The following is a 24,960-nucleotide window of genomic DNA, read 5'->3' as shown; positions in this document are numbered from 1 at the left end:
TCAGCCCACCTGAGTTTTCCTGTGGAGCACAACTCTGTAGCTACCAGCATGTGCCCTGTGGAGGGTGGGGGAACACTGAAATATGAAGCGTGGTTTTTACCCTCAGGAAGCTTATATAATTGGGGAGGTGAGACTGATAGTCAAGGAACAGCAACAAGTAGTGCAAAAGAATGTGTTGTTGTTGCTGCTGCAGTCAGTAAGTCGTGTCTGACTCTGCCACCCCCTGGACTGCAGCATACCAGGCATCCCTGTCCTTCACTGTTCCTGAAATTCGCTCAGATTCATGTCCATTGAGTCAGTGACACTATCTAACCATCTTTTCCTTTGCTGCCATCCCATCCTTCTCCTTTTGCCTTCAATCTTTCCCAGCATCAGGGTCTTTTCCAGTGAGTCAGTCCTTCACATCAGGTGGCCAGAGTATTGGAGCTTCACCTTCAGCATCCGTCCTTCCAGTGTAGTTCAGCGTTAAACTGTGGGCTTTAAACCCTGTGCTGTAGTAGTTCAGAGGAGAGGCACCCATGAGGATGAAATTCATAAGCAGAGGAGATGGGGCTTCAGTTGAACTTTCCTACTATTTATGTGTTTGGATAGTTGAAAAGCAGAGGGAAGGGCATTCCAGGCAATCTAGACAAAACGACCGCAGGCACAGATACAAACACAATCCTTGTGTTTCCATAATAAGAGGAGGAATTGGGCCATAGGCTTGGGTCCCCACAAGTCCAGGAGCGATGTGGACACAGACACCAGGGGAGCAGTGGGCAAACACCGCAGCCAGGGTGATGCAAGCGCAAAGCCCAGAGCGCAAATCTGGGTTCAACACCATCTATCCCCAGGAGACTGGGGTAGGGGAAGGGGGATGGGAGTGCTCCAGAGCAGGGGCGAGAATACGAGCCGGGTCTGGGACCCCCTGAGACACACAGGCTGGGGGATTTCAGAAGATCGAGTATGCTTTCGTTTCAGCACGGCCTTATTGACACAGGATGTTTTTAAAAGCAGTTGAAAGGAAGCTTGCCTCAGCAACCCTTGGTCTGTGTTAAGCGTATGTGCAGCATATTGTAAGACAAAGTTAAGAATATGGGGTTTGGAGGGAAGTTGTGTAAATCATCACCCAAATAGGAGTAACCAAGCTCTATGGAAGCCCAGTGAGATTTTTAGGGTCCTGTGACTGGGAGCTATGGAAGATCCTCGTGGGAAAGTACACGGAATAGTGAAGACTGTGTTGGGAACATGGACTTGGCAGTGATGTGCCATCTGGGAAAAAACCCTGAGTGCAGCAGGGCAGCGGCGACGCCATGGCGTGAGTAGCTGCCGGAAGGCCACACAGGGACGTGAAGACAGGCATCCTGCGTGCTTCTAGTGTGGATGCCCTGCCAAGCGGCAGATCGTTGAAGGAATCAGGAAAGTTGGAGAGGAGGTAGGGTTAAGACGTTTCAGATATGCTGAATTTGAGATAATGGTGAGATATTCCATTGACAGTCAGTAATTGGATATTAACAACTAGACCGGAACGCCAGGCTAGCGAGAGTCACAGTGATCGTTAGCATGGAGGTTTTCATTGAAACCATGAAAATGGTTAGCTGCTAAGGAAAGGAGAGAGATCAAGCAAAATGATCAGGACAGATAAGCTATGTTTATAGAAATGCGTATAGTCAGATGTTTCTGAGAGCATTTTCTCAGAACCCTTTTCAAAAACTAAAGAATCCATGTTCAAGCTGTTAAACATAACCTAAGAGATGCTTAGAGATGAAATTATAATTAATAAGTATCTGGCTTTGAGAAGTCGCAATAAAGAAACCCCTTCAATTTGTTTAACCCAATAGTTCCCCAATGTGTTCAAAATCTTTTTAATACTTTAGCAAGTTCCCAGTCTCTATATTCCTGGTTTTCTTTGCTTCGGTTTACCATGGACTCTGTATGTTAGATCTCTTAGGAAAAGAGCCTTGCTAATTCTAAGTCTGACTCACGACACAGCCTTGTTGCATGGCATTTATTACTTCAGAGAATGTATTTGGGATGCTGGGGTTAAGCTGACAGTTAAAAGAATAACTACTCTCCAAAACTTTGAATAGAGGACCTATTATTTCATGTGATTCCAGAATTTTTATGGAAAAAGAAAAGGTATTGAAAGTGGTAAAACTCCTCTCACTGACTTAAACTACAGAAGGGAAAAACTTGGTTCATGTAACCAGGAAGTCCCCAGACCTCAGGTTCAGCTCAAACCATGGGCTCCACAGGACCCTTGTGTCACTGTGGAGTGACACTGTGGAGTGACACGGGGCCCAGGACCCTCTCCCTTTGGCTGTGCTTTTTCTGAGGTGGCTTTCCTCTTACAGTCTTTCTCCATCTGGTGGCAAAGATAGCCCTGTAGCACTAGGTGCTGCATGATTCTCAGCTGGTAATCCCATCAAAGGGGGCATGCCTTTGCCCGTAATTCCAGCACAAGTCCTCAGAAGTGCTGCAGCGGGTCCGTGAGGTCACGTGCCCATCTCTGAACCCATCACTGTGACCATAGTAATGGGGTGCTGTTAGGTGGTCAGATCTTGGTCATGTCTCCACTTCTAGACTTTGAGATGAGAGAGGGCTGTATCAGTCCCATCTGAACCACGTGTTAGGAATTAGGGAAATACCCTGGACGAAGTACTGAATAAGCAAAAACATAGCCACGGTTTTTTTTTTGTTTTTTGTTTTGTTTGTTTTTTGGTAGTTTTGACAGCTACCTTCCAAGTGACAGCTGCTGACCTCTCAGGTGAGGGCTTTCTGGAGGCCAAGTCTGTTGCCACATTTACTTTGTTTTGCACTCAGCACAACATTTATGATATGTGGCCCTGACCAAATGCAAAATTGCGATAATTAGGCTGGTGGTTATATACATTGTTGCTCAGTTGCTAAGTCATGTCTGATTCTTTGCAACCCCATGGACCGCAGCACACCAGACTCCTCTGTCCTCCACCATCTCCGGAGTTTGCTCAAATTCATGTCCATTGAGTTGATGATGCTATCTAACTATCTCACCCTCTGCCACCTCCCTTCTCCTTTTGCCTTCAGTCTTTCCCAGCATCAGGGTCTTTTCCAGTGAGTCAAATCTTCACATCAGGTGGCCAAAGTATTGGAGCTTTAGCCTCACCATCAGTCCTTCCAGTGAATATTCAGGGTTGATTTTCTTTAGGATGGACTGGTTTGATTTCCTTGCTGTCCAGCGGACTCTCAAGACTCTTCTCCAGCACCACAGTTCAAAAGCATAGCATCCATCAATGTTACCTTTTGTTTAATTCCTAGACTGAGTACTTCATAAATATGTGCTTGGTTTTCTAAGTACATGTAAGGCAGGAATAAATATTCTAGTTACAGTTTTCTCATGGACTTTCCAGTTGCTGGGGTTCCGAATGAAATTGTCAAGTCTCTCTTGACAGTGCTCTGATGATATTGCAATGGGTTTTCCCTTCAATGAAAAGAACTAATACTGGATAATTTTTATTATTTTCTTCCTTTTAGATGTCTATCTTAAAGGCTGTTAAAGGCCTTATGTTTCACATAGCTGGTGTGGGTTGAATAATCCTTTCCATAAAGAACAGCATCTATAGAGCCCTGCTAGGAGAATCTAAGGAGAAAGCAATGGCACCCCACTCCAGTACTCTTACCTAGAAAACCCATGGATGGAGGGGCCTGGTAGGCTGCAGTCCATGAGATCGCTAGGAGTCGGACATGACTGAGCGACCTCACTTTCACTGTTCAGTTTCATGCATTGGAGAAGGCAATGGCAACCCACTCCAGTGTTCTTGCCTGGAGAATCCCAGGGACATGGGAGCCTGGTGGGCTGCCATCTATGGGGTCACACAGAGTCAGACACGACTGAAGCGACTTAGTAGCAGCAGGAGGAGAATCTAAAACTTGTGTAGGTTTTGTGCTAGTCAAAGGGGAAAGTGCTGCATTTGATTGTGAGTCATCATGACCTCAACCGTTCTGCCATCATATTTACATAAGAGTCATTGCCCAGAAAGAGAAAGCCCTGACATAATCTCAGAAACAAATTCATGTGCTCTAAGTATGGCTTGAGTTAACTCATAAAACCCACAGCAAATATTGCATTGGCCAGAAAGTTCATTTGGATTTTTCCATAAGATGTTACAGAAAAACCTGAATGAACTTTTAGGCCAACCCAACATATAAAGGCTATTTCACAGCAATGCTACTGCTGCTGCTAAGTCGCTTCAGTCGTGTCCGACCCTGTGCGACCCCATGGACGGCAGCCCACCAGGCTCCTCTGAACCTGGGATTCTCCAGGCAAGAATACTGGAGTGGGTTGCCATTTCCTTCTCCATTTCACAGAAATAAATAATAGCTATTATTGTCACCTTAGTTCTAATACTAAAATGTGTTTTTTTCCCCCCTATCCTGTAGCTCATAATTATTGTACTTGTGTGTGTGCTGAGTCACTTCAGTCTTGTCCTACTCTTTGCAGCCCCATGGACTGTAGCCCACCAGGCTCCTCTGTCCATGAGATTCTCCAGGCAAGAATACTGGAGTGGGTTGCCATGCCCTCCTCCAGGGAATCTTCCTTTCCAAGGGATTGAACCCACATTGGGTTTATCACCGCTAGCACCACCCAGGAAGCCCAATTATTGTACTTAGAAGTGTAAAAATCAGCTGGACATCTCTTTAGGAAGGCTAAGGCTACTGACTGCTCTCGAGATTAAACGGCAGCACACCTGAAGATTCCAAATTTAACTCCTCATCCAAGCCCAGTTCAAGAAATATTTAGATGTACTTATAAATAAATATATAATTTTAATTTTATATCTATTTATATAAAATTATGAATATTATAGTTATAAATTTTACATACTTATAAGTAAAGCCACCTCTGAGTTTTTCACTGTATCTTTTCATCTTTGGTGAGTTAGATAGGAACATATGTTCACCAAAGGTAGCTGATAATAAAAATGACAGAAGGAGATGGTGAGATGTATGGAGAGAGTCCCATGGAAACTTACATTACCGTATGTAAAATAGATAGCCAATGGGAATTTGCTGTATGGCTCAGGGAACTCAAGTAGGGGCTCTGTATCAACCTAGAGAGGTGGGATGGGAAGGGAGATGGGAGGGAGGTTCAAGAGGGAGGGGACATATGTACGCCTGTGGCTGATTCATGTTGAGGTTTGACAGAAAGCAACAAAATTCTGTAAAGCAGTTATCCTTCAATTAAAAAAAAAAATTCCAGAAAGAAAAAGCATTCCCCCTGAGATCCTTAAATCCAAGCTCTATTTGTAATTTCTCTTCTCAGGTACACCTAAGTAATTTACCCTTTTGTTTTTCTTTGCCAGCTCTAATTATATCTTTTAAAACTGTTTGCTTATTTTAATCTTTCTCTCTGTGTATTTTTTCCTTTTTAAAATTTTTTGTTTTTTTAATCTTTACAATGTTGTGTTGCTTCTGCCATAAGGCATCGTGAATCAGCCGTAATTATACATATATCCCCTCCCCCTTGAGCCTCCCTCCCTTTCCCTCATCCCACCTCCCTAGGTCATCGCAGAGCACTGGACTAGGCTCCCTGTGTTGCAGCAACTTCTCACCTACTATCCATTTCACACACTACAGTGTATATGCGTCGATGCTTCTTTCTCCATGCTTCCCACTCACTTCCTCCCCACCTCTGTCCACGGGCCCATTGTCTACGTATATTGTTCCATGAACCACTTCAGAGTAAGTCATATACGTGATACCCTGTTACCTCCAACCACTTCGGTGTGTATTTCCTCAAAACGAAAACACTCTCCTGCATAACCACAACACAGACCTCAAAATCAGGAAGTTAACGTGGATACTACATTAACATCTAAAACATTCAGATTTCGCATGTCCCCGGTGACATCCTTTTTACCAAAAGGAAACAGTCCAGATTATTTGTTACAGTTTAGTTAACATCGCTGTTACCTTTTGATCACGAACAGGTCCTCATCTTTCTCAGACTTCCAGACCTTGGCGTTTTTGAAGCATGTAAGCCAGTTACCTTGTGGCACATCCTTTGGTTTGGGTGTATCTGATGTTTTCTCATTTTAGATCCAGTTTACCTCTGGCTGAATTTTCCCAGAAACGATTCTGTGTTTTCCTCAGCGTCTCCTATTAGGTGACACCCCGGTTGTCGATTTGTCCCGCCACTGGCGACGTTAACTTTGAACATGTGGTTAAGGTGTTATCTCCACTGTATTCTCCACTGTGAAGTTACTGTTTTTCCTTTCTGTAATTAATGCTGTGTCTCCTGAGCATACATTTTGAGACCAGGCAGATATGTTGTTTTTCACCAAACGTTATCATCCATTGATGATTCTTGCTTGAATCAGTTGTTGCTACTGGGGTTGCCAAGTAGTGATTTTTCCCAGTTCTGTCATTCCTATTGCATTTATTGCTGACATTCTAAGCTGAGGAACTACTCTCCCTTATCCCTTCGTTCTTCTGGTTTTTTTTTTCAGCGTGATACCGTGAATTTCTGTCTTACCTAATAGGTAAGGTAAGGTAAGGTGAAGTCGCTCAGTCGTGTCCGACTCTTTGCGACCCCATGGACTGTAACCTACTAGGCTTCTCCATCCATGGGATTCTCCAGGCAAGAATACTGGAGTGGATTGCCATTTCCTTCTCCAGGGGATCTTCCCGACCCAGGGATTGAACCCGGGTCTCCCGCATTGGAGGCGGATGCTTTAACCCCTGAGCCACCGGGGAAGACATGTCTATTGCCAGTCTTAGTTATTTTAGTGTTCAAGTTGCTCTAGATTTAGCCAGTACGAACCCCTTTAAAACAGTTCCCGTGTCTTTTCGACATGCCTCAGTCATTTTTTGAGTACCTCCTTATTTTGTGACACAAAAAATAAATCCAAGGGCTTTTGTCACTGATTTTCTGTATTAGGGCAAATACTATGTCTTTGAGTAGTTTGGCGGGGCACGGCCTATTCATTTAGGTCAACCTGTTAATACAAAAGACACATTCTAACCTACTCCCGTTTAACCAACTCACCAATCAACCTACTGTGTCGAGTGGGTGTTGAGAGCACCCTGAACCTTTGCAGCTCATCAGCCTCTCTGTGATATACTCCCTTCCTTCTGCTTCCACCCTCTGAGCTGTAATTACGTTTCTAGGAGACATTTCAGCAGAGCCCTCAGGTTCAACTACTTTTTGGTGTTGTTGTTGTTGCTGTTGTTGTCGCTGCTGTTGTTCAGTCACTCAGTTGTGTCTGACTCTTTGTGACCCCATGGACTGCAGCACACCAGGCCTCCCTGTCCTTCACCATCTCCCGGAGCTTGCTCAAACTCATGTCCACTGAGTCAGTGATAACATCCGACCATCTCATCCTCTGTCGTCCCCCTCTCCATCTACCTTACATATACCAATTCCCTGCACATAGCAATTGCATGGAGTCCCAGAACGCTGTGTCATTCAGAATCACTGACAGTGGAGGAAAACCTACAAAAATCTGAGACGATACAGCCACCACATATGTTGAATATTTTTCTTCATTGTAAAGAGAGATGTATTATAAACAAGCCTTAAGTAATCATCCATTCTAATCTTTAAGTCTCCTTAAAGATTTGGTCTGACATAGTTTTTTCCCCTGGCCATTGGCCAGGACCTAAAAGAATATAATCACAGTGGCTTTTTATTATTACGTTATTTTATCTACCAATCTTGCTATACTTCATCATTAACTTTAAATAGCTCCAGATTTTTCGTGATCGTTTGGCTAGGATTGTTATTTCTAGTGACCACACGAGGGTGTCTGTGAGCTTGGCAGAGGAGTATTTAAGCTAACTTCAACAACAAACAACTGCAGCCACCATCGCCTGTCGTCATTGCTCTGTATTTGGAAGTTATAATTTATAAGTGTAGTCGGATTAACCAGAAGACCCGAGTCAATGTTCCTTCCTTCTTTTGACTAGGATATGGAAGGCTCTTGTGAATTGAATTCCGAACTTTTAGTTCTATCCTGGGGTACAGAGAAACTTCCTGAGGTCAGGAACTAAGAAATCCATATCCTTTTCCTGGCCCCACCACTGATAAGTGGCTTTCCACAGTTATATGTTTCTGGATCTTAATTTCTTTTTCCTTCTTAAAGGAATTTTCTTTTTTTACTTAAAATTTTTTTTAATATTAACATTATTTTAATTTAAAAATATTTATTTTATTGTATTTATTTTTTGACTGTACTGGATCTTCACTGCTGCCAGCAGGCTCTCTCTAGCTGCAGCGAGCAGGGCTTACTCTACTCTAGTTTCACCCTGTTGGCTTCTCTTGTTGCAGAGCATAGAAGGCTCTGTAGTTGTGGCGCATGGGCTTATTCCCCCGCCGCATGTGGAATCTTCCCAGACCAGGGATCGAACTCATGTCCTATGCACTGGCACGTGGATTCTTAACCTCTGGACCACCAGGGAAGTCCTGATTTTTTACGTTTTTAATGGTTGAAAAAAATCAAATGAAGAAAAAAATTATGTGACACAAGGAAATTATGTGAAATTATAATTTCAGTGCCCACGAATAAAGTTTTATTGGAACACAGCCCCATTCATTTCCTGACTCCAAGGGCAAAATTGGATAGTTGCAACATAGATCATATAGCCTATAAAGACTAAAAGATTTACTGTCTGGCTCTTTATAGAAAATATTTGCCAATTCCTGGTTTAGAATACAATAACCAAAAACTAACAGGCAAATTTGGCCTTGGAGTACAGGATGAAACAGGGCAAAGGCTAATAGAGTTCTGCCAAGAGAACGCACTGGTCACAGCAAACACCCTCTTCCAACAACACAAGAGAAGACTTTACACATGGACATCACCAGATGGTCGACACTGAAATCAGACTGATTATATTCTTTGCACCCAAAGACGGAGAAGCTGTGTACAGTCAGCAAAAACAAGACCGGGAGTTGACTGTGGCTCAGGTCATGAACTGATTCCCAAATTCAGACTGAAATTGAAGAAAGTGGAGAAAACCACTAGACCATTCAGGTATGACCTAAATCAAATCCCTTATGACTATACAGTGAAAGTGAGAAATAGATTTAAGGGACTAGATCTGATAGACAAGAGTACCTGATGAACTATGGATGGAGGTTCATGACATTGTACAGGAGACAGGAATCAAGACCATCCCCAAGAAAAAGAAATGCCAAAAGGCAAAATGGCTGTCTCAAAGAGACCTTACAAATAGCTGTGAAAAGAAGGGAAGTGAAAAGCAAAAGGGAAAAGGAAAGATATACCCATTTGAATGCAGAGTTTCAAAGAATAGCAAGGAGAGATAAGAAAGCCTTCCTCAGTGATCAATGCAAAGAAATAGAGGAAAACAATGGAATGGGAAAGACTAGAGATCTCTTCAAGAAAATTAGAGATACCAAGGGAACATTTCATGCAAAGATGGGCTCAATAAAGGACAGAAATGGTATGGACCTAACAGAAGCAGAAGATATTAAGAAGAGGTGGCAAGAATACACAGAAGAATGTACAAAAAAGATCTTCACGACCAAGATAATCACAATGGTGTGATCATTCACCTAGAGCCAGACATCCTGGAATGTGAAGTCAAGTGGGCCTTAGGAAGCATCACTATGGACAAAGCTAGTAGAGGTGATGGAATTCCAGTTGAGCTATTTCAAATCCTGAAAGATGATGCTGTGAAAGTGCTGCACTCAATATGCCAGCAAATTTGGAAAATTCAGCAGTGGCCACAGGACGGGAAAAGGTCAGTTTTCATTCCAATCCCAAAGAAAGGCAATGCCAAAGAATGCTCAAACTACCACACAATTGGCACTCATCTCACACGCTAGTAAATTAATGCTTAAAATTCTCCAAGCTAGGCTTTAGCAATACGTGAACCATGAACTTCCAGATGTTCAAGCTGGTTTTAGGAAAGCCAGAGGAACCAGAGATCAAATTGCCAACATCCCCTGGATCATCAAAAAAAAGCAAGAGAGTTCCAGAAAAACATCTATTTCTGCTTTATTGACTATGCCAAAGCCTTTGACTATGAGGATCACAATAAACTGTGGAAAATTCTGAAAGAGATGGGAATACCAGACCACCTAACCTGCCTCTTGAGAAACCTGTATGCAGGTCAGGAAGCAACAATTAGCACTGGACATGGAACAACAGACTGGTTCCAAATAGGAAAAGGGGTGTATCAAGGCTGTATATTGTCACCCTGCTTATTTAACTTACATGCAGAGTACTTCATGAGAAACGCTGGGCTGGAAGAAGCACAAGCTGGAATCAAGATTGCCGGGAGAAATATCAGTAACCTCAGATATGCAGATGACACCACCCTTATGGTAGAAAGTGAAGAAGAACTAAAGAGCTTCTTGATGAAAGTGAAAGAGGAGAGTGAAAAAGTTGGCTTAAAGCTCAACATTCAGAAAACGAAGATCATGTCATCTGGTCCCATCACTTCGTGGGAAATAGATGGGGAAGCAGTGGAAACAGTGTCAGACTTTATTTGGGGGGGGCTCCAAAATCACTGCAGATGATGGCTGCAGCCATGAAATTAAAAGACACTTACTCCTTGGAAGGAAAGTTATGACCAACCTAGATAGCATATTCAAAAGCAGAGACATTACTTTGCTAGCAAAGGTCCATCTAGTCAAGGCCATGGTTTTTCCAGTGGTCATGTATGGATGTGAGAGTTTGACTATAAAGAAAGCTGAGCACCGAAGAATTGATGCTTTTGAACTGTGGTGTTGGGGAAGACTCTTGAGAGTCCCTTGGACTGCAAGGAGGTCCAAGTCCATCGTAAAGGAGATCAGTCCTGGGTGTTCATTAGAAGAACTGATGTTGAAGCTGAAATTCCAGTACTGTGGCCACCTGATGCAAAGAGCTGACTCATTGGAAAAGACCCTGATCCTGGAAAAGATTGAAGGCAAGAGGAGAAGGGTACGACAGAGGATGAGATGGTTGGATGGCATCACCAACTCAGTGTACATGGGTTTGGGTGGACTCCAGGAGTTGGTGATGGACAGGGAGGCCTGGCATGCTGCCGTGTATGGGGTCGCAAAGAGTCAGACACATCTGAGCGACTGAACTGAACTGAACCAAAGAGATATAATCTACCTCTGCTTTCTGCATTGTTACATACCTACCCTGAGATAATTATTTAAAAATGAAATCTGCTTAAATCAGAGGGAAGGAAAAGAAAGGAAGGAAAACAAACATCTCAAAAAATTATTTAGGTATAAAAGATAAAAATTATATTTTTCCTCCCCAAGTTATATGCATGACCTCTGACAAATCTCAGAGTATATCAAGTATGTATTTTGGGGTTTATATGAAGTTTATGTCACAATAATAAGCAACATAACTATATTAATAATTGGAGGAAAAAATCCAGTCTGGTCCAGTGTGTTTTTTATTGTTTATGCATCTTACAAGTGACAAAGCAAATTCTCCAGTCACAGAAGAATGAGGAGAATGAAGCTCTCCACACAGCTCTTAAACATGCATTTCCAGGCTTTCCTGGTGGTCCAGTGGATAGGAATCTGCTGCCAATGCAGGAGACATGGGTTCAATCCCTGGTCTGGAAAGATCCCATGTGGCTCGGGGCATCTAAGCCTGTGTGCGCTACGGCTGCTGAGCCTGTGCTCTAGAGCCTGGGGGCCCTGACTGCTGAGTCCACGGGCCACGACTACTGAAGCCTGCACCCCTGGAGCACGTGCTCTGCAGCAAGAGAAGCCACCACAGCTAGAGAGAAGCCCTCAGAGCAACGGAGACCCAGCACAGCCTAAAGTAAGTGAGTTAGTTAAAATTTAAAACAGCAACATTCATTTCCATGCCTCGTACCTTCCCTCATGCTCATGTTGTCCTGTCTGGTTGGACTGCCCATCACTCACTTCTGTGTCATCCTTTAAGGCTGAGCAGATGGCACCAACCTGCCCACCTGCATCAGAATTCACCCCTCCATGGCATCCCCGAGCCCTGGTCACACTGCAGTCTCTTACTTTGATGTGTGTCAGAAGGCAAGCTTCCCAAGAGCAGAATTCATGTCCCATTTAGGCATCTGCTTGGGCATCTGATACCTGGTCAGAGCTCAATAAATTCTTGATAAATCAGTGAATCAGTACATGGATGTGTAATTAATTTGGTCGTTTAAAGCTTTTGTGAGGTCCTTCAGAGGGATGGTAAAAGCTGCCAGCTCCTTCGGTGTTTTCCAGAAGGCTGAATCTTCTGTTTCTGTGAGTCCACTGTTCACTCGCTGACTATTGCCTAGATTGGCAAAGGACCGAATGGCAATACGTCTCTCACTCCCTAGTTTTTCCTACACGTGTTGGTTTGTGGCTGCAGAATGAACACCTGTGAACTAGGGAGCCAAAACTGAGTTCAATTTCCAGTTGTATCCAGTGACTGTAGGCGAGCCATTTAATCCTTTGGAAGCTGCATCTCCCCATGTGTAAAATGAATCTAATCATAGCAGCTGCCTCGCAGAACTGTATAAACCAAATGAGATAACATGTGTTCAAGTGCTCTGCACACTGACAAGTAGTATATGAATGTGAAGTGTTATTACTCACTAGCATACATCTGTATAGTAAATGTAGAATCAATTATAGAGCATGGGGAACTAATTTTAAAATTCATAAAGAGCTGTTGAATTAAATTTGATATTTTGGGGACACATGTTGAGTATGTACAGTAACTCATTTTATTGGAGGAGAAGTTGACACTTTGACCATAACTTACATTGAGTAGGATGAACAGTCCAAGGAATTAGATTCTTCCCTGTCCCAACCAGTTTTGCAGAGGTCTGATGATTGTAGGATGATTCTAATTTTATTTCTAACTTGTGCAAGCAACCGCTCATGGTAGAATGTCTTTCTTCTGAGATATGAGGCCGAGTGCATGCATAATGCACTCTGATATACTGTATTTCCTTCAGCTCTAAATTTCTGTGGTCTGTTGTAAGCCTGGTAACTGGGAATGAATTCTGTTTTACCGCTAATAGACATTACAAAGTTGAAAGTGCATTTCAGCAGAAAAAATAGCACCCCCTCTTTAACAGCAAATCTTTGGGAATGATAGGATGAAAGAAAAAATAACCTCATAATTAAATAGTAACAGTACTTTAAAAATTAGCAATACTCAAAATAGCAATCAAAAAAATTTGCTCTACTCAAAATTATTCACAAAGAAACATGTACATAGTAGAGGTATCCCACCAGAAATACAGATAATATGATTATCTGCCTGACTATAACTCATAAATTTTTCTTCTAATTCATGTATACCTGCTGATTACCTAGCATTTCCTTATAGTATTCTTGAGTATATGAAGATAAAAGTTACCCTAAACATTACAATATCTAATCTTTACCTAAAAATTGAAGTTTGCTTGAGGTTCAGAGTCTTCCTGCTCTAATCCATTCTACATAGACTGCTGAGTCAAATTTTCTTAAATGTCAACTCTGAACATGTCTCCCTAGATGAGAAATCTTCAGAAATTGTGCCATGGCCAAGGTGGAATACAATCCACTCTTCCTGGCACCCAGAGCCCCCACAGCATGCCCCAGCCTACAAACACCCAGCTTGCACTCTACCCAAGCCAAACTCCTCCCCAGACACAGCCCATTTTTGCCTTCCCCCGCACTTTTGCTAGCATTTGCTTGCCATCTGCAGCCCATTCCCTTCCACCACTACCCCTTTTGGGTCTTCCCTGGAGGCTCAGCTGGTAAAGAATCCTCCTGCAGTGTGGGAGACCTGGGTTCAATCCCTGGGTTGGGAAGATCCCCTGGAGAAGGGAATGGGTCCCCACTCCAGTATTCTGGCCTGGAGAATTCCATGGACAGAGGAGCCTGGCGGGCTGCAAGTCCATGGGGTTGCAGAGTCGGGCACAGCTGAGTGACTTCCACTTCGCTTCTCTCACTCCCTCTTCCCTGTTTCTGCGGGTCACAGGCATCCAATCTCAGAAGTCCGTGCCAGATGCTCCCTCCCCAGCCCATCCGCTCCTGACTCCACCCACTAGGTTTATACCTTTCATGTGGTCCTTACACAACCTGCCTTGAATTCTTTGTGAAATTATCTCATCTTACTCTCTTTTACAACATGTTTAAGTATTTGAAGCCAGGGACTGTGTTTTCCTCATGCTTATTTTTCCTTAGTTCTGGTATATATTATATTTAACAAATTATCAATAATTTAAAAAAAAGAAAATTCAGCCACTTAATCCAGCAATGAGTGGTGTCAAGTATTCAGTCCTCTTCCTGGGTCATAGCCGAGGCTTCACACTGCGTCCTCTGTAGAGGAAGGGTCAAGCTCTCTCGGGCTTCTTTTATAAAAGCACTAATCCCATTCATGAGAGCGGAGCTCTCATGACCTAAACACCCCCCAAAGGCCCTACTTCCTAATACCTCACATCAGGGGTTAAGATTTTAACATATAAGTATGGGGCAATAGAAACATTCAGGCCATAGAACAATCTAAAAGATAAGTCTTCTGATCCATAGTCATGGATGCCCTATTTGTTTAGGTGTTCTTTAATTTTTTTCAAGAATGTTTTATAGTTTTTAGAGAATATGTTTTGTGCTGTTTTACTCTTTTTGATGCTATTATAATTAGAACTTAATTTCATTTTCAGATTGTTTCATTGCTACTGTATATGAACGCAATTGACTTTTATTTTGTATCATGTATCCCACAAATTTGGTGAACTTATTAGTTCTGATGGTGTTTAGTGGATTCCTTAGGACTTTCTACGTGTACAAGACTACTTTATCTGCACATAGAGGTAGCTTTAGTTCTTTCTTTCCAAGCTTGATGCCTTTTGTTTCCGTTTCATACCTGATTGACTAGACTCTTCGGTACAGTGTTAAATTGGTGCTGCATGGGCGTCCCTGTCTTGTTACTCATCAAGGAAGAGAAGTCAGCCTTTTATCATTAAGCATGGTGTTAGCGGTGGGGTTTTTTTGGTAGATAACCTTTATCAGTTTGAGGGAGTTCCCTTACATTCCTAGTTTACTGAGTGTTCTTATCGTGAAAGAGTGTTGAATTTTGTCAAATGCTTTCTATGAAGCCTATGAAGGTAATTCATGTGTTTTTCCCCCCACTTTGTTCTATTAATATGGTGTTTTGTATTAATTGAATTTCATGTGAAACCAATCTTGCATTCCTGGGATAAAGCCCAGTATTGCTGGTTTTAAGTTTGCTATTATTTTGTTGAAAACTCTTGCATCTATTTTTATGAAAGATACTGATCTGTAGTATTCTCTCCTGTGATATCTTTTTGTGATTTTTGGTATCAGAATATTGGCTTCATAGAATCAGTTGAAAAGTATTTCTTATAACAATTCTTGCAAAGAGTTGCTATTAATTCTTCTATAAATATCTGAACAGATTCGATGGTGAAGCCATCTGGGCCTGGACTTTCCTTTGTGGGCAGTTTTTGAGTCACTAACTCAGGCTCTGTACTTGTTATAGGCAACCTGAGAACTTAAGGGTATTAGATTATATGAGGCTAGGACTTAGGAATGTCTTACCTATTGCTTACGCCTTGCCTCCGCAGGATTCCAAACCAAGTGAACACAAGAAATATAGCCGAAAGGGACACCAAGTACCAATGTGTATATACTAGGTTATTAGTAAATGGACCAGTACCTGATCTCGGGTGCAGTGGCCTGGGGCAGTTCTTGGTTCCCAGCCAGAGACTGGACTGGGAAAGGAAAGGACAGATGCTAGCCACCAGACCAGTGGTCAGTGACAAAGGTCCTGGCCCTTCGGCTTTGCAGGAAAGAATTTCCACAAAGAGGGAAAGTAGTGGAGCAGGTCAAGTATGTATTGGGAGGAAAAAGAGTACAGTACCTACGGACAGACACACAGGCAGACTCAGGGAGAGCCTCTGAGCTGCCGAGTCATGGCCCTCAGGGTAGTTCACCATGGCTTTTATGGGGGTTTCTTCTGGGTCTCCTTTGGCCAATCATTTTGCTTTGTCTGGTTCAGGTGTATCAAATCGGTGTGTCTCAGGGCTCTCCCATGTGTGCTGCATGCATCTCTTAGCCAAGATGGATTTTACCGAAAAGGCATCTGGGTAGAACATCCCTTGGCATCACTCTCCTTTGGCCTCGAAGGGGCCTTTCTGCGCATGTGCTGTCAGGGCTGTCTCCTGACTTCGAGAGCAAGAAATATGTAGAAATTAAGCCTCCTGGCCTTAATTGCCGTGCTATTCTTGTCTTGGAGTTTCTGTCAATAGAGAGTGAATCTCCGGTTGCTTTGCCTTGGGGGGGGCCCATCTTCCTTCTGCCTCATACCCATCTACTCTCATTGCAGGAGTAGTAAGAGAAAGCAAGACTTAAGCCTGGCAGCCAAAGTGGGTCTTCCTGCTTCCTTCCCTTAGACTCTGAGCCACACCTGCAGAAGCCCCAGCCTGACCTCCCCCGTCAGGCACAGGCACGGGAGAGGTAGAGCAGAGAGAAACAGACCGACTAGATTTCCCTAAAGGAGACAAGTCATAAGCCAATCAGCTCATTTCACCAATGTGGGAGCCACCAGGAAGCCTATGACGCATTTAGCACACAGTGATGGCACACGTGGGAAACGGAGCCCAGGGGATGACCTGGTCTTTGCCAAGTCGGATGGGCAGTTCCACCCTGCCAGATGCCAGGAAGAGAGACACGGCAGACAAGAGCCGAAGGAAGGAGCCAAACTTCCTCTCCTACGAGGAGCGAAGCTGTGGATCATATCCAGTCCATTCTTCCGGTCCCGAACTAATGGCTCCTCTTTTTTTCTTTTTAAACAAATGACTCACACCTGTTTACTATGGTGAAAATCATGAAATGGGGGAAATCTGGCATAACTCATAAAAGGACCAACTCTGGAACCAGACAGACCAGCCTCTGCATCCTGGCTCCTCTCCATACCAGCTGTGTGACTGCAAACAACTCACTGTACGTTCCCAAGCCTCAGGCTCTTCACATTAAATGGGAGTGATAAAACTTGAGATAACCCATGGGTAGAGTGTATGACAAGTACTGATATACATGACCCATGCATATTTCAGCATATGGCAAATAGTAGCGCGCAGTAAATATTTGCAGGGCTTCCCTGGTGGCTCAGTGGGAAAGAATCCGCCTGCAATGCAGGAAGATGTGGTTTTGACCCCTGGTCCAGGAAGATCCCCTGGAGAAGGGAATGGTCACCCACTCCAGTATTCTTGCCTGGAAAATCCCAGAGGAGGAGGTGGCTGGCGGGCTACAGTCCATGGGGTCAGAACGAGTCGGACACGACTTAGCGACTGAACACCAACAACCAAATGTTAGGTATCATTAATAACTTTAGGTACCTCAGAGATCACAAGGTAACCCCAGTGAGTAAGCTGAGCCCTGGAAAGATTAAGTGACATATCTGAGATTGTACATATACTTGATGGCAGCAGCTGAAAAGGCAGTTCTATGTTTTTAGGACTCTTCCTTTCCTTGGGGAATGGAACTGGGGAAGAGGGCATTGGAATCATCCTTGCTTACTGTTTTTACAGCATGAGCCTTGTGGCTTCTCTGCCTGCCTCTCTCCTTTCCCAGAATGTGGAATCTCGTGTTCCGCCCCCAGGAGACTCGCTGGGCCCGTTCCAGCCAGGGGTGGTCTCCAGAGACGCCATCGCCCTCTCTCAGTGCTGTATCCTGTTCCCCCACATGGGATAGGTCATTCAAGAGCTCCTCTGTGTCCTCCACTCTCCCAGGAACTCCGAGGGAGCAACGAGCTCCTTTATCAGTCTGACTGAATGACACACTCATTCCATGAGATTGGAAAGAACTGATGTTGCCCAGATCCGTGCAAGGGGACGGAGGAGGGGATGCCACACAGATGCACACTAAGCCCGGCCACACTGGGGCCTGGAGGACATCTGAGTCTCGTTTCATGCTCAGTGTTTGGAAATAGAAAACCCAAAAGGAAATCTCAACATCCTCTGACCCTGAGTTGTGCTCCTCCTCATATTCCAGCAGTTGTGCAATCCTTCCTTAATGATGAGAGAAAGAACCCCAGCATCTGGCTGCAGTGGGGTTTGGGCTGGTGACGGTGATCATAGGATGTCTGCAAAATCTGCAGATGGGTAAGGAAAGACCTCTGCCTTTCCGTAATAGTTATATAACTTGGTTGTAGCATGTAGCCCTATTCAATATTATCAACATAATTACCAGCATCAATTTTTAGTTATTGAGAACTAGACTTAGAAAGAATAAAACTTTAAAGTAGGAAAATTAAATGTTTTAGCTTACTGAAATCTCATAATTTCTGTCAGTTTAAAATATTAATAGTTGTCTTCTATGATCATAACGAAGTCTGCTTTTACTACAGTATAGACCCGGGAACTATTCTCATTTGTAATAAGCTGTAAGGGAAAGAATGGGAGAGAGAATGTGTGTGTGTGTAACTGAGTCACTGTGCAGTATACCTGAAACTAACACAGCGCTGTGAATCAGCTGTTCCTCAGTTTTTAAAAAATCTTTCAAACTCTAGTGCCCTATAACTTTGAAACTTTTTTGCTAAATGGAAAGCATCAGCCTAATATTTTAAACTTTCTCATAAAACATTTCTTGATTCATGAAGACTCTAGGCATAAATGATGTCGCTTGCAATTTATGACATGACTTGCCTTTAGTAGTACTCTGATCTGTGTGATATTATTGCTATTACAAAGGTAATTATAACTGTATCACTTCTGAGACAATAAAAACGTTTTTGTAGGTCTGTATGCAAAGCATGTGAAGAAAAAGATTATTTTACTGACTGCCAAATGTAGCTTCAAGCAAGAACTATTGTGCAGGAACTTTTATAGACATAGATGAAATTCCTTTTGCCATTTGAACAGTGTTTACATTCAGGAAAGTTCACAGTTAAGTCTTTGACATACTGTGAAAGGATCTTTTGTTCTCTAGAAAAACATACTTCCTCATCCTTTGAGTCACCTTGTTTTTATTCCCTTGTTTACTTTTCAGGGGAAATAATGCCCACCCCCCAAGAAATGTCAAGGGAAGAACTGTTTCAGAAATCAAGGTCTTTCCCCGTTGGGGAAAAGGGCTTGGTTACTGGCAGAAAAAAATTGGAAATATTTTTTAAACCTGAATGAGATAAGTAATGTAATCTCAAGCTTCAGAAGAATTATTTGGATAGGATTTTATCCAAGGCTAAAAAGGGGAATCTTTTTTTTATCATCATAATTAGCAGTGATCAGGCTCAGGAAACCTGAGACACTGCTTGGGGCTACAGAGTCCAGAGGTACTTTTTAAATTTTTAATTAATTAATTTTTGGCCACGCTGGGTCTCCGTTGCCGTGCACAGGTTTTCTAGGTTCAGAGAGCGGGGGCTACTCTCTACCTGCCGTGCACAGGGTTCTCACCGCGGTGACCTCTCTCACACCGGAGCACGTGCTGTAGGCGAGCAGGCCCATAGTTGTGGCACACGGGCTTGTTGCCTCAAAGCATCTGAAATCTTTCCAGACCGGAGGTCAAACCCATATTCCCTGCATTCAGTTTAGTTCAGTTGCTCAGTCGTATCCGACTCTTTGCAACCCCATGAACCACAGCACGCCAGGCCTCCCTGTCCATCACCAACTCCCAGAGTTTACCCAAACCCATGTCCACTGAGCCAGTGATGCCATCCAACCATCTCATCCTCTGTCGTCCCCTTCTCCTGCCTTCAACCTTTCCCAGCATCAGGGTCTTTTCCAATGAGTCAGCTCTTTGCATCAGGTGGCCTATGTACTGGAGTTTCAGCTTCAGCATCATTCCTTCCAGTGAACACCCAGGACTGATCTCCTTTAGGATGGACTGGCTGGATCTCCTTGCAGTCCAAAGGACTCTCAAGAGTCTTCTCCAACACTACAGTTCAAAAGCATCAATTCTTTGGTGCTCAGCTTTCTTTATAGCCCAACTCTCACATCCATACATGACTACTGGAAAAACTGTAGCCTTGACTAGACAGACCTTTGCTGACAAAGTAATGTCTCTGCTTTTGAATATGCTCTCTAGGTTGGTCATAACTTTGCTTCCAAGGAGTTAGCGTCTTTTAATTTCATGGCTGCAGTCACCATCTCCAGTGATTTTGGAGCCCCCCAAAATAAAGTCTGTCACTGTTTTCACTGTTTCCCCATCTATTTGCCATGAAGTGATGGGACCGGATGCCATGATATTCATTTTCTGAATATTGAGGTTTAAGCCAACTTTTTCACTCTCCTCTTTCACCTTCATCAAGAGGCTCTTTAGTCCTTCACTTTCTGCCATAAGGGCGGTGTCATCTGCATATCTGAGGATATTGATATTTCTCCCGGCAATCTTAATTCCACTTGTGCTTCATCCAGCCCAGCGTTTCTCATGATGTACTCTGCTTATTAGCAGGCAGATTCTTAACAATCTGAATCACAGTCACAACAATCAGAATCGATCTGACTCTGAATCACCGGGGAAGTCCCAGAGGTACTTTTATACTATGTTAGTAAAGAGCCCCTCTGCTAATTGTGTACATTGTCTGCGACATACATCGTATGACATTTCCCCCTGGCCGGTGGAATCCAGAACTAGTTTTGTGATAAACGCCACTCCTATCTGAATTATCTGAGTAATATTTATTTATCAATAAATAATATGACTGATTGTACATGTGACTTCAAAACTGATTTTGAAAGGAAGAAGCATCGCTATTTTTTTCATCACCAGATGCGCAGTGCTGGCACAGTGCCCTGCACTTCCCTGGACACCCAGTAAACATGTGTTCATCAGATGAATGAAATAAATGCTTGGGCTTTCAGGAGGAGAATTTCAAACAACAGTCTTGAATGAACACATGTGCTTGCCTTTTTTTTTTTTTTTCGATTACATCATTCTGTAGATATACTCTGTGTGTTAGTGTGTTTTTATGCTGCTGTTCTTTATGTAGCTTCAGTTGTGTTCCAACTCTTCGCAACCCCGTGGACTGCAGCTCCTCTGTCCATGGGATTCTCCAGGCAAGAATACTGGAGTGGGTTGCCAGTCCCTTCTGTAGGGGATCTTCCTGACCCAGGGGTCAAACCTGCTTCTCCTGTGTCTTCAGTAGTGCAGGCAGATTCTTTACCATTGAGCCAGCGGGTACGCCCTGGTATGTGTATCTGTCCTTACCTAATTTGCATAAGTGAAACAATCCTTGAGGTTTGGGGATTATCCACTCAAACCCCTCTATAATCACCCTTACTCTGAGACCTAATTTGCATAAGTGAAAGAATCCTAGAGGCTTAGGGATTATCCATTCAGACCCTTCATCAGTTCAGTTCAGTTGCTCACTCGTGTCCGACTCTGCGACCCCATGAATTGCAGCACGCCAGGCCTCCCTGTCCATCACCATCTCCCGGAGTTCACTCAGACTCACGTCCATCGAGTCAGTGATGCCATCCAGCCATCTCATCCTCTGTCGTACCCTTCTCCTCCTGCCCCCAAACCCTCCCAGCAGGGAGGAGTTTTTTCCAATGAGTCAACTCTTCGCATGAGGTGGCCAAAGTACTGGAGTTTCAGCTTTAGCATCATTCCTTCCAAAGAACACCCAGGACTGACCTCCTTTAGAATGGACTGGTTGGATCTCCTTGCAGTCCAAGGGACTCTCAAGAGTCTTCTCCAACACCACAGTTCAAAGGCATCAATTCTTCGGCGCTCAGCCTTCTTCACAGTCCAACTCTCATATCCATACATGACCACAGGAAAAACCATAGCCTTGACTAGACGGACCTTAGTCGGCAAAGTAATGTCATAATCACCCTTAATCTGAGTCATCCAGAAAAATGTACCTAGGAGCTTCTTTCCATCTAGGTTGTACCATAAGTCTGTTAGTTGCTTAGTCCTGTCTGATTCTTTGCGACCCCGTGGACTATAGCCCACCAGGCTCTTCTGTCCATGAAATTCTCTAGGCAGTAATACTGGAGTGGGTTGCCATGCCCTTCTCCAGGGGATCTTCCTGACCCAGGGATCGAACCCAGGTCTCCTGCGCTGCAGGCGGATTCTTTATTGTCTGAGCCACCAGGGAAACATAAGTTTGTACCACAAGCAGAGCATCTAAGGCAGTGATCTTCATGCTCTGGGATATTTCCAATGGAGGTATTTTTTGTCTGTAAATGCTAAATGGAGGTAGGATTAGTGTGTCTTATGTGGGGCAAAGGAAAGGGACTGAAGTGTGTCCATCACTGATAAGCTTTCTGTGCCATCCTCCATTTACTCTTTGTAGCTCTCCATGTGACAGGCAATGATACCCCCATTTTACAGATGAAGAAACAGGATCTCATTGTGTCATATGCTTTATATCCTACGTCCAGCAAGTGACACCATCAGCTTTGTACCATAGAGCAGGCTTTAAGTCTGCTGGTCATGTTCAAGATGGGCTGGTATAAAACCGATTCAGACCATGTATCAATATTATATTTTACTAACCTTCTGGAAGAGATGCTTGCCCATTGAGCTATTGTCCAAATAACCAATATTGCTTTTTATAAATCTGATATATATTAAGAAGGAAAAAGTGATTGTTTTTCAAAAATATTCCTCGCTTTCTTGAACCATATTACGCTTTGTAAAACACTGAATTCTATAACTCTCAAAAACACATTTGTTTAAAAAAAAAAAGAAAAAGTGTAAGAATAAAAAACCCACACTTATTATTTGAAGATAGTGTGATATAGTAAGAATCTGATAAGCGTGGCTTTTGGAATGAGATGGACTGGAATTTGAATCCTAGCATCACCAGATCATTTTGTGTGACAGTAAGTCACTTAACTTCTCTAGGTCTTTGATTCCTGGCTTGCAAAGTGGAAATAACCATGCCTGACATGAAGAATTGTGAGTATTAAAAGTAAAGTATGTGAAGTGCCTGAATTGTCAGCAATATGAGGGCAGGGGCAGGGGGCAGGGTGTACTGTTCACACTCTTCCCAATGCCTGGTACGAGCACAGGGAGACGCTCTTCTTTATGCTCACTGAGTGAATGAATGAATGAATTCTTCTCAGCAGCAAGATGGTTCAACTCTGCACATAGCAATCAGGAATATTCTTTCAGAACTTTAGCGAGAGGGTAAAAATAGCACACATTCTCTTCTCTGCATTCTTGGAAATGCCTTTCTTCCTCCAGATGAATATATTCTTCAGGAGAATATAAAGAAAATGGGAAGTGCACGTCTGATGGTATCTAATTTCAAGAGAGAGAAATCCTAGTGAACGAGTGAAATACACTGAAGAGCAAAGCCTAACTTGAAAATTATAGGCAAAGACCTGCCTTTTCCCTGGCGCTTCAGCCTCTTCCATTCTCATGTTTTAAGGTATCCACTCCTCTCAAGTCTTATTTGGAGCAGCCGTACGGCTGGAAATGTTTTGAGTCCCCTTTAGGCCCCATGTTTTGCAGCTTTGAGCAAACATATTCTCAGGAGCTCAGAAGTCGTCAAGTTCTCATTCCAGCTGCCAGAGCCATAAAGGGGCTGCCGCATTCTGGGCAGAGTGTGCACTGCGTTAGGAAACATCAGGTTGGTGTTTGTAATACTTGCAGCAACATTGAACTTCCTGTGCGAGGTCATGAATGAACAGCAGATCATGAGTGTTAGTATAAGACTGGACTTATAGTGTTATTGTAAGAGTTACTATAAGAGAGAGGAGTGTTATTATAAGAGTGTAGAATTCTCAGCCTAAATTTCAGAAAATATTCTTGATTAAAATCCTGAGTTAACTTTTTCCCAGTGCTGATATTAATCTGATAGATATTTGGCTCATCTCTACTGAAGAAAAAAAACAAAGAGTATTTTGTACTAAGCAGTGTCTATTTCACACTCAGAAAATAAAATAGTAATAATAATTAACACTTGGACTCCCCTAGTGGCTCAGATGGCAGAGAATCTGCGTGCAATGCAGGAGACCCAGGTTCAAACCCTGGGTCGGGAAGATCCCCTGGAGAAGGGAATGGCAACCCACTCCAGTATTCGTGCTTGGGAAATCCCATGACAGAGGAACCTGGCAGGCGATGGTCTGTATGGTCGCAAAGAATTGGACATGATTGATTGACTAACACTTTCACTTTAAATAATTAACACATATAGCATTTCGTGTGGCCAGGCACTGTTCTCAGTGAGTATGCATATTAACCCTTCTTGACACATCCCTATAAGGTTGTTAACCTCATTTAACAATGAAGTACCTTACCAAACTAACAAGTACCAAGAGCCAGGATTTGAATCCAAGGAAATTGATTCCACTGTCTGTGCTCTTAACCACTATGTTAGAGGACATTTTGAGTAGCAGGAATACATGTCTCTTTATTAAGACTGAACAAAATACATGTTTTTTGATCACCTAAGAAAAGTGCCTATGGGCAGGGTAGACCACCTCCCTACACACTGTTTTTCTTCACATGCAACGTGTCTAGGTATTGCGTGAAGGCTGATATGAGGAAATCCTCAGAAAGAGCTTTCCAAGGGTTTTCCTGTGGCTAAGAGTAGTCACTCCACTTCCCTGGAGAGAAAAATGCTGTAATATATTGAATAATAGCCCAATACAAAGCATCTGAGTTAGTCAGCTCACATACTAAGATTCTTATCTTTAAACCTTGATGAAGTCTGTCTTTATGAACTTTCAAGCCCAAGAATCCTTGGGATTTTACATAATATGATAAGAAGTAAGAAAGGAGATAACAGATTTACTCTCCCAGGGTTTGTTCCTTGAGAGCTGCACTTATCCAACCTCACTTAAAACATTTCCATGTGGGAGTGATCTTCTGGCACATATGGGCCACTGTGCAGAGCCTGCGGACTTGTTCCTTGGAAGAAAAGCTGTGATAAACCACTGTGCTGGGTTTATCTCTCAGTGCTGTGCTTAGTCTCTCAGTTGTGTCCGACTCTTTGCAACCCCACGGACTGTAGCCCGCCAGGCTCCTCTATCCATGGGATTCTCCAGGCAAGAACACTGGAGTAGGTTGCCATGTGCTCCTCCAGGGGATCTTCTCAACCCAGGAATTGA

The 24,960-nt window shown here is 43.2% G+C and overlaps 1 protein-coding gene and 1 non-coding gene across 5 annotated transcripts in view; one reads left to right on the top strand and one right to left on the bottom strand.

Annotated features, from left to right (window-relative positions):
* Nucleotides 1–24,960, top strand: part of VWA8 (von Willebrand factor A domain containing 8) — a 383,224-nt gene that overhangs the window by 280,502 nt on the left and 77,762 nt on the right. The window lies entirely within an intron of this gene.
* TRNAW-CCA (transfer RNA tryptophan (anticodon CCA)) lies at nt 6,642–6,714 on the bottom strand. Its single transcript has one exon. It is a non-coding gene; the product is annotated as a tRNA-Trp (tRNA).

This window comes from Ovis canadensis, chromosome 10 (assembly GCF_042477335.2).
Source record: "Ovis canadensis isolate MfBH-ARS-UI-01 breed Bighorn chromosome 10, ARS-UI_OviCan_v2, whole genome shotgun sequence".
Lineage (NCBI taxonomy): Eukaryota > Metazoa > Chordata > Mammalia > Artiodactyla > Bovidae > Ovis > Ovis canadensis.
This window is presented reverse-complemented; position numbering and strand designations above follow the sequence as displayed.